The 11,045-nt window shown below is 48.2% G+C and overlaps 1 pseudogene; it reads right to left on the bottom strand.

Annotated features, from left to right (window-relative positions):
- Positions 1 to 3,878: 3,878 nt before the first annotated feature.
- Positions 3,879 to 8,360, bottom strand: LOC146809480 (acyl carrier protein, mitochondrial-like; annotated as a pseudogene).
- Positions 8,361 to 11,045: the final 2,685 nt, after the last annotated feature.

Here is an 11,045-nt window from a genome sequence, read left to right as displayed (position 1 = left end):
TTTTGGGCATCACTACTATGGGCGAGCCCCATCACATGGGACTGGTGGAGCAGTCAATGATGTCACGCTTCAACAGCATTTCTAGTTCTTTCTCAACAGCTTCTTGCAAGTGGAAAGCGACTCCACGGTTCCACTGGGCAACAGGGTCCTTATTGATGTGAAGTCACACTTTGATGGTCTTAAGCTTGCCTAGGCCATGAAATATCAACTGGAAGTTACTGACAACTCAGATTGAGTGTGGAGGTTGTAATTAAGAGATACCAGTCCCATGTCACCAGCGGTGACAAAACTGAGTAGGCATGTACTATACAAGGCTCCTTGAAGAAAGTGAATTGGCGCTTGCACTGACTCTTTCTTGTGTTTCATTGTAACCACGAATGATTCTTGACTCTGCAACGGTTTAGAAACAGCCCACGTGTATACTTTCATGTTTGACGGGTTGAGGTGTGGCACAGTAGATGGGCTGTAGAACTTTTTGATCAGCATGATGTTAATCAATGCACCACTGCCTATGATAAAGGTTATGGGGCAAAAATGTCCAAATTAATTATGTTGTTTCATGTGGTAGTCTGCAGTTGTCTTTTGTTCTTCTTTGCAAGCAGCCAAACCTACATGTGTCTGCTGTCCTTGGTCAATGCCATCATTGCTAATCCATTTTCTTCACTGGCACTCGATAATGACGTTGAAGAGCCTTTGTAGGATTAAATTGATGACAATTGACTTTGTCTGGTTTTTACTTGACACAAATGAAGTTGCTTTTTGGCTTTAGTGGGTGTGGTGAGAATGCTTCTGAGCCTTCTGGCATCCATTTTCTCTTATTGCTATGACGTAGTGAGTTTCTCTTTTACTTTGGAAACCATATGAAGTGGTTTTCTTTGCCGCAACCTATGCACGATTGTCCTATGGCAGGACTTTTGCCTTTATGGGAAAATTAAACCAACATCAGAAACACACTTTTTTGTCCTTGGAGGCATTGACTTGCCTGCATCTACCTTGTACTTGCATTTCATGACCAACGCTGATTAATTTTTCGCTGTTCTAGCTTCCATATCAGTAGCTTGTCGAACTTCTCTTTCTTTGGCTCTTGCAGCCATAAGTACTTTCTCTAAGCTGAGCGTCTCTTTCGATATGCGTCATGTGAAAGATTCTGACTGACAGCCATCAATAACTCTGAGACGTATGGCTTCTTCATTGTTAAATTCCCTAAACTTGCAGTGTTTGATAAGCATATCAAGTCTTTCAACAAACTCATCCATTGTTTCACCAGCTTGCTGTCTCGTTTTATTGAAATTGTACCTTTCGTAGTCGACATTCAGCATCGAAATGAACTTGGCTCCCAATACTTCTTTAATCTGATGATACAATATTGCATCAGCATGTGATATTTTCTTTAGCACTTCTTTCACTTCATCACCAGCAAAATTCTTTAAGTACTTAATTATATTCTCATCGTCTACTTCTTCCAGTGTGTCTATGAAATTATCGAATGATTCAATCTATGTAGTCCAACTAGCGCCAATATTCTGCTTCTTTGCCATGTCAAATGTCGATGGAGGTTTCAGGAATGCTGCTGCACCGTACTTTGTGCTCCCTAATGTAGCCATTGAAAGATTGAACAATTCCGAAGGCGTCTCGGGACAATGAATGCCACTTGCTGCTGCGCATGCATTGGCAGCTTAACTGGGCCTGATCGTTGTGCCCTATTCGAGGTCATGTGGCTCTTTCCTCGCTCTTGCTGGTAAGATCGTTTTCACTTTCATTCCTGGTTATCACTGCCTTTAGCTTCGTACCTGGTTGTGGCTGTCTTTAGCATTTCGCTTTGTATTGATTGTGGCTTTGTGTTATGATGTGGTACAATATCTCTTCTTTTAGCCTTGCCAGGGGTTTTCAGGCAGGCTAATCAAATGCACTCCTCTGTAGGGCTTTCAATTTCTTTGAGGGCCTTGTATGGGCTGGAGGGGGCTTCAACTTCACACAGGCCAAAGACAAACTGTTTCTTATTGATTGGGCGCATGTGACATACACAAGCAGTTTGCTGTAGCGCTGCAAAATCCCAGGGATAGCAGTCTCGTTTGTTTAGGGCACAGATCCTACACTCGTCGCCAGTTGCAGCGTGTACTCCCAAATCTTGGGAGTATGCAAAGGAATATGCCATACACAGTGCTGGATTGTACATCTTTATTTCTCAGCATACAATCACACACTGAACTCTCATTACATCATAACCATTACCAACCACACATTAACACTTCCCAGCAAGTGACTTAATTCCTGGTTGAGTCCACTCAGAACCGCAAGCGTCTTACCACACATAGTCATAGGACACTGCAGCTCTCTTTTTAAAGACTTTGAGATTCTGATAGGTGACCAATTCTGCCACAGCCCTGCTGATATTTCTACGTTGGCATTGTCATGTTACTAACTCTTACCCAGCTCAATTGGTTTTTGGGGTGCAATACTGAAGAATGAGTGACTTTGCTGCAGACCTCCTGGTTTTTTAAGGGAAAGGTTTACATAATTGGTCCTGTTCCAGTTGTTCCGTCTGATGTGATTTACACTTCCACATGACTGTACATGGATAACCAGGCATGCCCCAATCCAACCAGCTCCTCAATGCAACATCTGACATGACTAAGTCATTGTAGTTATTGCTGCTGAAATGGGTTCTACCTTCCTTTAGGATGTGTGCCTGACATGACATTGATGTGGCCCAGCCCTGTATCATAATGCGTCATGTTATTGTATTGTTTTTGCTTTTTGTAGAGTGCATTGCCATCACCAGTGTGGTCCTCAACCTGCCTAATACCTTAAAAGACTCTTATCCCATCCCCAGACTTTACAGACTCAGTAACCTATTTTTACCGTACCTCTAGCCACAAGATGGAGGACAGTTACTCTAGTCTTTATGGCGGTCCTCCAAGTATCAATTGCATACAATCCATGTCACCGAATGACACCATACACCACTTCATTACCCAATCCCTCATTGTCAATGGGACAGGCATATATTGTAAGAAAGCACCTGAGAACCTTGCTGGAAACTGGAATGCAGAGATCCCAGATAGGCCTGCTGAGAGCAGAGATGAACCCTGCAGTCCCCATAGAGTAACAAACTCTATGCACTGACATCCTATAATGACAAAAAGGATGATTATAACGCAGTCCGTCTTACCAAATCTCTCCAGCTGCCTGCTCATAATGGCAACAATCTAAATCAGAACTGTCATGCAGTCAGTTCGGGCAGGACTCTGATCTCTTTTACTTCGACTTTAATTTTATGCCGGCAAGCTCGCAGACAGCATAGGAGTTTGGATTGAGTGCATAAAAGATAAACGTCGCAAGTTGGATGCGGAGAAATTGCCTCAAGCTAAACTCGGACAAAACTGAAGTATTGCTCTATGGGAAAGAGACCTCCTTTTGGAGTGCATTCTGGTGGCTGTCGGATATGGGCAATCTTCCCAAGCCAGTGCAGAAGGCAAGAGACCTGTGAGTCATTTTTTACAACAATTTGTGTTTCTCTGCTCAAATTAATGCAGTAACCTCAGCGGACTTCTTCATGCTGCGGGTTCTACAAGAAATCCTCCCGTTCATTCTGTTTGACGTAAAGAAGTCTGTAATGATGACCCTCATCACTTCCAAATGAATTACTGTAATGCTCTTTTTTTTTCTCCTTATCATTAGGAACTGTATTTCTTTCATACCTTTACATTGCTATCACAGTCGTTTACAGACCTTTCTTAGATTGACCTTTGATGCAAACTTTAGAACACACATAAGTAAAATAACAATAATTAAATTTGGTAATTCCTATTTAGGTCGTGTACACTTTTTATGAGAAAACATTGTAGACATGTTTAAATACAGGGTCCAGGAGAACTGAAGCAATAATGCAGCAAAGTCTCGGCATCCGCACACTCGCGAGTCTCATCCCAAAGTCCTCTATGTGCACCTGGCTCTTAAATCCAACAAGGCAGCTCATTCGTACACATCCTTTTTATCAGCAATGTAATCTACGATTTCTTTTGGCGTCATGAGCTTCTCGCCATCCGCATCTGGGATTTCAAACCCAAACTCGTCTTCCATTGCCATAATGATCTCGACTTGGTCCAAACTGTCCAGTCCCAGGTCTTTCATGAAGTGGGAGTCCACCACAAGCTTTTCTTGGTCAATCAATTAATCAATCAATCAATCAGGGGTTTATATAGCGCACTACTCACCCGTGAGGTTCTCAAGGCGGTGGGAGGCTGGGGGAGAGCTCCGGATCAGTCGAATAGCCAGGTCTTGAGGTCCTTCCTGAAGGAGTGCAGGGTTTGCGAGCGTCTGATGTTAACGGGGAGCTGTAATGTAGGAGAAAGCTATCCCTCCTGTTCTGCTTCTGTGGATGTGGGGGACCTCTGCCAGGGCGAGGTCGGCGGAGTGGAGGTTCCTCTTGGGTGCGTGGAAGGATAGTGTCTCATTGAGGTATTTGGGTCCGATGTTGTTGAGGGCTTTGTAGGCGTGGGTGAGGAGTTTGAAGGTGACCCTCTTCTCGACTGGGAGCCAGGGGAGGTCCTGAAGGTGTCGGGTCATGTGTTCGTGGGGTGGGGTCCCGAGGACGAGTCTGGCGGCGGCATTTTGGATGGTCTGGAGTCTGTGTAGGAGAGATCTGTTAATTCCGGCGTATAGGGCGCTGCCGTAGTCCAGTCTGCTGGTTATGAGCGCGTGGGTGACGGTCTTTCTGCGGTCGGGGGGTCCATTTGAAGGTCTTGCGGAGGATGCGCAGGCATATGAAGCATGTGGAAGCAACGGCGTTGACCTGCCGGTTCATGGTGAGGGAAGAGTCGAGGATGATGCCGAGGTTGCGTGTGTGGTCCGTAGGGGTGGGTGGGTTCCCTAAGGCAGAGGGCCACCAGGAGTTGTCCCAGGCGGAGTTGGAGGGGACGAGGACCTCGGTTCTTTCTGAGTTGAGCATGAGGCAGCTGTCATTCATCCAGGTTGCCACGTTCTTCATACCCTCCTGGAAGCAGAGTCTGGTGTCTACTGGGTTCTACGGGGTTCTTTGTGAGTGAGAGGATGATTTGGGTGCCATCTGCGTAGGATATGATGCTGAGGCCATGCTGTCTGACGATGGCGGCGAGGGGGGCCATGTAGATGTTGAAGAGCGTGGGGCTAAGTGATGAGCCCTGGGGAACTCCACAGTTGATGTCGGTGGGTTCGGAGAGGAAGGGCGGGAGTCTGATCCTCTGGGTTCTACCGGCGAGAAAAGAACGAATCCAGTCAAGGGTGGCTCCTTGTATCCCGGTGTCGTGAAGTCTGGCTGCAAGGGTGGATGGGAGATGGTGTCAAAAGCTGCGGAGAGGTCTAGAAGGATGAGGGCCATGGTGTGTCCCTGGTCGAGTAGCAGGCGGATGTCGTCTGTGGCGGCGAGGAGAGTGGTTTCAGTGCTGTGGTTGCTGCGGAATCTGTACTGAGAGGCGTCTAGGATGGAGTTCTCTTCGATGAAGGTGGTCAGCTGAGTCTCTTGTGACTTTGGCTGTGAAAGGGAGGAGGAAGATGGGCCGGTAGTTTTTCAGGTCCGTAGGGTCAGCTGTGGGCTTCTTGAGGAGGGGTTTAACCTCTGCCCGCTTCCAGTCATCAGGCAAGATGCCGGACGCGAAGGAGGCATTGATGGTCGGTTCCAGTTCGGGTGTGATGGCAGCGGTGGCCCTGCGGAATATGTGCGGTGGGCAGGGGTCCGTGGGGGCTCCCGAGTGGGTTTTGTGCATGATTGCTGTGATGTGTTCGATGGTAGCAGGCTTCCAGGTCGAGATCGTTGGCTGGTCGGCTGCGATGGGGGGGGGCTGATGTCCTGCGTTGGTTCGCTGAAGTTGTTGTAGAGGTCCTTGATCTTATGGTTGAAGTATGTGCTGAGCTTGTCACAGAGTTGCTGGGAGGGTGTGACGTCCACGGCTTCGCTGGGTGGCTTGGTGAGCTGCTGTATGATGCTGAACAGTTCCTTGGCACTGGTCGCGTTGGCCTGGATTTTGTCCTTCATGAAGGTCCGTTTAGTGTCCCTGATGCGTTGGTGGTATTCCTTCAGGGCACTCCTGTGGGTGTTCTGTGCTTCTGAAGTTTTCTGGTTCCGCCAGGTTTTCTCTAGGCGTCTGCACGAGCGTCTGGCTTCCTGCAGTTCCGTGGTGAACCAGGTGGCCTTCAGCGGGCGTTGCTTGGCGGGGTGCCGGAGGGGTGTGAGGATGTTGGCGCACCGGGCGATCCAGCAGTGGATTTCTATGGCTGCAGAGTTAGAGTCGGTCGTGGCACTGAGTGGGTCTTGGCGGAGGGTGGTGGTGAGGAGTTCCTCTGTGACCTTGCTCCAGTTTCTTTGTGGCGGTCGTGGGACGGGCTTGGGTGCGCTGGTGGTGTTGAAGATGAAATGGACGCAGTGGTGGTCTGTCCAGGGCGGCTGGGTGGTGTGGCTGAACTGGATGTTGGTCCATCCCGTGAAGATAGGGTCCAGAGTGTGGCCAGTTCTGTGCGTAGTGTGTCGACCAGCTGTTTCAGTCCGTGGTTGGCGAGGCTGTCGAGGAGGGTGATGGAGTGGGGGTCGTTGAGGTTGTCGAAGTGGAAATTCAGGTCCCTAAGGATTGCGTGAGGTGCAGTGAGCTCGGCGATGGTATTTGCGGACTGGGTGCGTGGGCCCGGGGGTCTGTAGATGAGGGTGCCGCATAGCGTGGTCCTGGGGTTGGTCTGGATCTGGAAGTGGAGGTGTTTCGTCTCGGAGTGGGGGTCACTCCTGCCGGAAGTAGAGAGTCGGAGGGCGGGCTTGTGTGCGATGTCGAGTTCTCCTACTGATTTGCATATGGCTGGGTCCAAACTGGGGTGGCGTAGTGGGCAAAAGAACGATGGATTTAACCCAGATCTTTTGACTGGTGGACAATGCTTGAGAATCTTTGCATTGTCAGCATTCCGTCCATCATTTGTTTGCTGTAACACTTTTCGCCCTAAGTGGGATGGGTATGCCCAGACATGGGTCCCTTGCTCACTTTGCCACTGGATTCAAGCTAGCCTGGCTGAAGAAGGGTCACATACCCTGAACCAGTCCCAGGATGCTTGTTTCCGGACCAGGGAGGACCTGGCCTGGCAGTTCGGTCTGGACTGTTCCCATGAGGAAAAGGGTCAAGACTGATTTTCATATGGCTGGGTCCAAACTGGGGTGGCATAGTAGGCAAAAGAACGATGGATTTAACCCAGACCTTTTGACTGGGGGAGAATGTTTGCATTGTCAGCATTCCGTCCGTCGTTTGTTTGCTGTAACACGAGTCCTCCTCCTGGGCAGTGGGGGTGGTCTTTTCTCTGGACCTTGCAACCGTCAGGAATGGCAGTGGCGATGTCGGGCCGGAGGTGACGTTGGTCCAGGTTTCTGTGAAGAAGGCGACGTCGGGCGAGAGGGTGTCGATCAGGTCCCAGACCTCTACGGTGTGTCGGTGTAGGAATCGCACGTTGAGGAGGATGCAAGTCAGGGTGTTGGTGGTGTGTGCATCGGGCGAGCCTTCGGTGGTGGGTGGCTTGTTGTCGATGGTGAAGGATCTGTGGCAAGCTCTGCACGCGAACTCTCCATGGGTGGTATTCGGGGAGGCTCTGGCGCAGTCGGTGTGTCTTCCAGAGTTGAGTACGTTGAGGGTAGTAGAATCGTAGCGGTGAGTACTGGGAGAGCCATGGGTTCCTATCGCTGGTCGCGTCCGGGTCGCAGACGGGCGCAGACGGGCTTGCCTTAGGCGCGCCTTGACCTCGGTCACAGACCTGCTCTCTCCGTAACAGTTCCTGCGATCCGTAGTTGCCTCTGGACCCCTGCCTTGTGTGTTCAAGTCTGCTGCCGTCAGAAGTATTGTCCGTTTGATTTTCTGATAAATTGCGCTTGCCTGCTTGTCTCTGTTGTTATTTGGACTCTGTTTGAAATTTTATTTTCTTGTCTTTACCTGATTCTTGCCCCCTCTCACCGTCCCCAGCCCACTCTTCCCACCACTGCCCACTCGGCCCCTCCCCTCTCCCCACACCCGTTTTCCCGCCTCCCAGGTGAGCATCCTTCCCCTCCCCTACATAATGCAGACGCGCGCAGCGGGGGTCAATCTTATCATACAGCTTCAAGACATACAAAACTCTTTCTGTAATGCTCCCCAAGGTCAATGGAACCAGGTCTCCATACTGACATAACTGCCCAGATAGCTGGACTGTGAGAGGCGTTCTGACCCGGCACAGGCTGGCGAAGGAGGGCTCTCTACGGGGCTCGGTGACCCTGAGGAGCACGGAGCCTCTGATAAAAGCTGCAGCTGGTGGCACGCGGAGGGCACCCGGGCACCCACACTACGGACACCGCACCAGAGGGCACGCAACGCCATGACTGCTCCCACAGTGCACCGCACCGGACATGGATTACTGTAATGCTCTTTATCTAGGCACCTATAAATACTTAATAAAAAAATTACATTCCCTACAGAATGCTGTAGCAAGAACACTTCTGAAAATTCCCTAGTTCAAATCAGTTTCTCATCTATTGCATGGCCTTCACTGGTTGCCTGTGGAGAAGAGGATCTCTTTTAAGGTTAAATGCATAAAGCTCTTCACAAAACAGGCCCATCTTATTTCCACGAACGGTTCTCGTGGGACACACAATGCAGAAACCTTAGTTCTAGCTCTGCGTATATGGTCATGGTCCAAAGAATTAAAAGTGTAAACTAGGGCGATAGAACGCTTTCTTATCTGGGGGAAAAGTTATGGAACTCCCTTTGCCTTGCACTCCATTCACAACCGACCCTGCAGCTATTCAGAAAGCAATGAAAGACCTGGTTGTTTCCACTTTGATTAGCGTAGTCACCAGGGCTATCCTCAGCCCACTGCACCTCTTTCGTCTTTTGATCTGCTCGGCGCTAAGACATCCTCCGGTAATGTGCGCTCTATAAAACTATTTCATTCATTCATTCAACTACAACACAATTTTGGGACCTGACAAATTAATCAAAGCTGCCAGAAGTGCACATAATTTTTAAAATGCACTTCTGCCGCTCACAATTCCTCATCCATCACACCACTAAGTGTTGCGTCATATAACACAATAATCGCACCTCTGTGGTCATCAAACACAACATGGAAACACTTCCCACATAGTCTTAAAGCAAAGACAGCACCCTTCCAGTTACACACCACATGCAGTGTAGCATGCTACCCACGGGGTCAAGCGCTTCAGCTCCCCGCATAAGGGTAGTAAGCGCCTTTTAAATACTATAATGAAGTTCCTATAGCTGAAGCACTGGGGATTGTCAGCACTTTAAGTGGGATGAAAAAACTGAGGGGAGTGGCCAATGTAATTTCGGGTGTGGCTTAAAAACACGTAAGCAAAAAATCTGTGCTTAGCATAGTGTGCCGCCCGACTGGTATTTTTCTGCTTCTGTCATTGAATCCAGATATATAATACAACAAGACACATTACACCTACACCAAGCTAGGGCTATTGGCTTTGTCAATGGTTGTTAGTTGCATATAATAAATAAGCAACTACTATGGCTTTGTTGAATATAATATTGAAAATGCTTCAGTTCTGAAATGGTGAGACTGTGAAAGAACTAAAACGAATTTCTTCGAAGTAACATCAAAGTCTTTGAGCAGTGGTACTGCTGGAGAGTTAAGATTTTCTTTTCCAACCTGAGGGGGAGGGTAGAAATGGAGAACCCGATAGGGACACGTTTCGGCACCTGTTTTTAGGTCGAGCATTGACAGCGCATGCACTGTCTGCAAGACCTGTAGTAATCTTTAAAACCACTCTATTCCCGCCTCCTGCTTACTATTGGTCAATTCCAGTGTCGTTCTTCTTTCCTGTCTCCTGTCTCGTTCGTGCAGCAGAGAGCTTATTTACTGCGAGGGCTCAGGAGCACCGGTAAAGTACTGTGGGGCAGATTTATGAGCCCCTTGCGCCACTTTTGCGTCACTTTTAACATGGGAAAAGTGACGCAAAAGTGGCGCAAGGGGCTCATAAATCTGCCCCTGTGTAATTACGCTCCCCGTTGTTATCTCCTGTATATAAGAACTTTTTCATTATCTTTATTGATGCTTTTGGCCTCGCTGCGTTCCCAGTTTGGAATCCCCTTTGCGTTATAAGCCCTTCCCCCACCCTCCGAGCGCACACAGCCCATGCAACGGTCGTCTAATGGCGCGTCACTGCTTGTTTGAATTGGTATCCTTGGGGATAGCTGGCAAGCAATGCAATGCAGCAGTTAATGATAATTGTGGTGGATTTAAACCTCAGTAGCAGCAATGCTTCAGGGTGGAACGCAATGACTCCCTGTTTGACCGGGATGCACGTGGTCCCAAAACTGAAACTATATACTGAGGGGCAGATTTACAAGCCCCTTGCGCCACTTTTGCGTCATTTCTAACATGGGAAAAGTGACGCAAAAGTGGCGCAAGGAGCTTGTAAATCCTCCCCTGTGTGCTTAAGATTCAACATTTATATTGGCCCACTTTTCTGTTAATGCCTTGAGTTGTCTCTAAATGTCTTAGTCTTATGATTGTATGTGTTCAACTTTGATTGAATCACATAAGCTCGAGTGAAACGTGTGTGAGCAAAATGTGTGTAGAGGTGAACGAATATTTCAGAATGGGGCCTGTTTATTCTGACTTTATTTAACATAGTTGCCTGTTAGTGTGTTCATGAAAAGTGTGGGGTGTGTGGATGCAGAAGTGTGTGTGCGGGAGTGCGTGCATGGGTATGTGTGTATCTTCGATAGAATGATTTCAAGTGACAAAACAGCACTTCCTTTCACAGGATTCCACAACTTTAAGGCACACATGATCTTTCCTCTTAAGAGTCTTGGGTAATGTAACTGCTGGTATGCTAAAAGTCCACAATAGGCAGTTCTAAAACACTGTTCTGCACCGATTACAATGAAATTGTCACGTTTTTCGATTCTTTTGATGTGTCTGCTTTTTTAGATCTCGGGCACAGATCAATGTAGCAGTATTTTGCAAAGACGTATTGCTCCCAATACATATAACAAATATTTAAAGTGGGATCTTGCTCACAGTTGATGGCTTTG

Source organism: Triturus cristatus, chromosome 7, assembly GCF_964204655.1.
Source record: "Triturus cristatus chromosome 7, aTriCri1.1, whole genome shotgun sequence".
NCBI lineage: Eukaryota > Metazoa > Chordata > Amphibia > Caudata > Salamandridae > Triturus > Triturus cristatus.
This window is presented reverse-complemented; position numbering and strand designations above follow the sequence as displayed.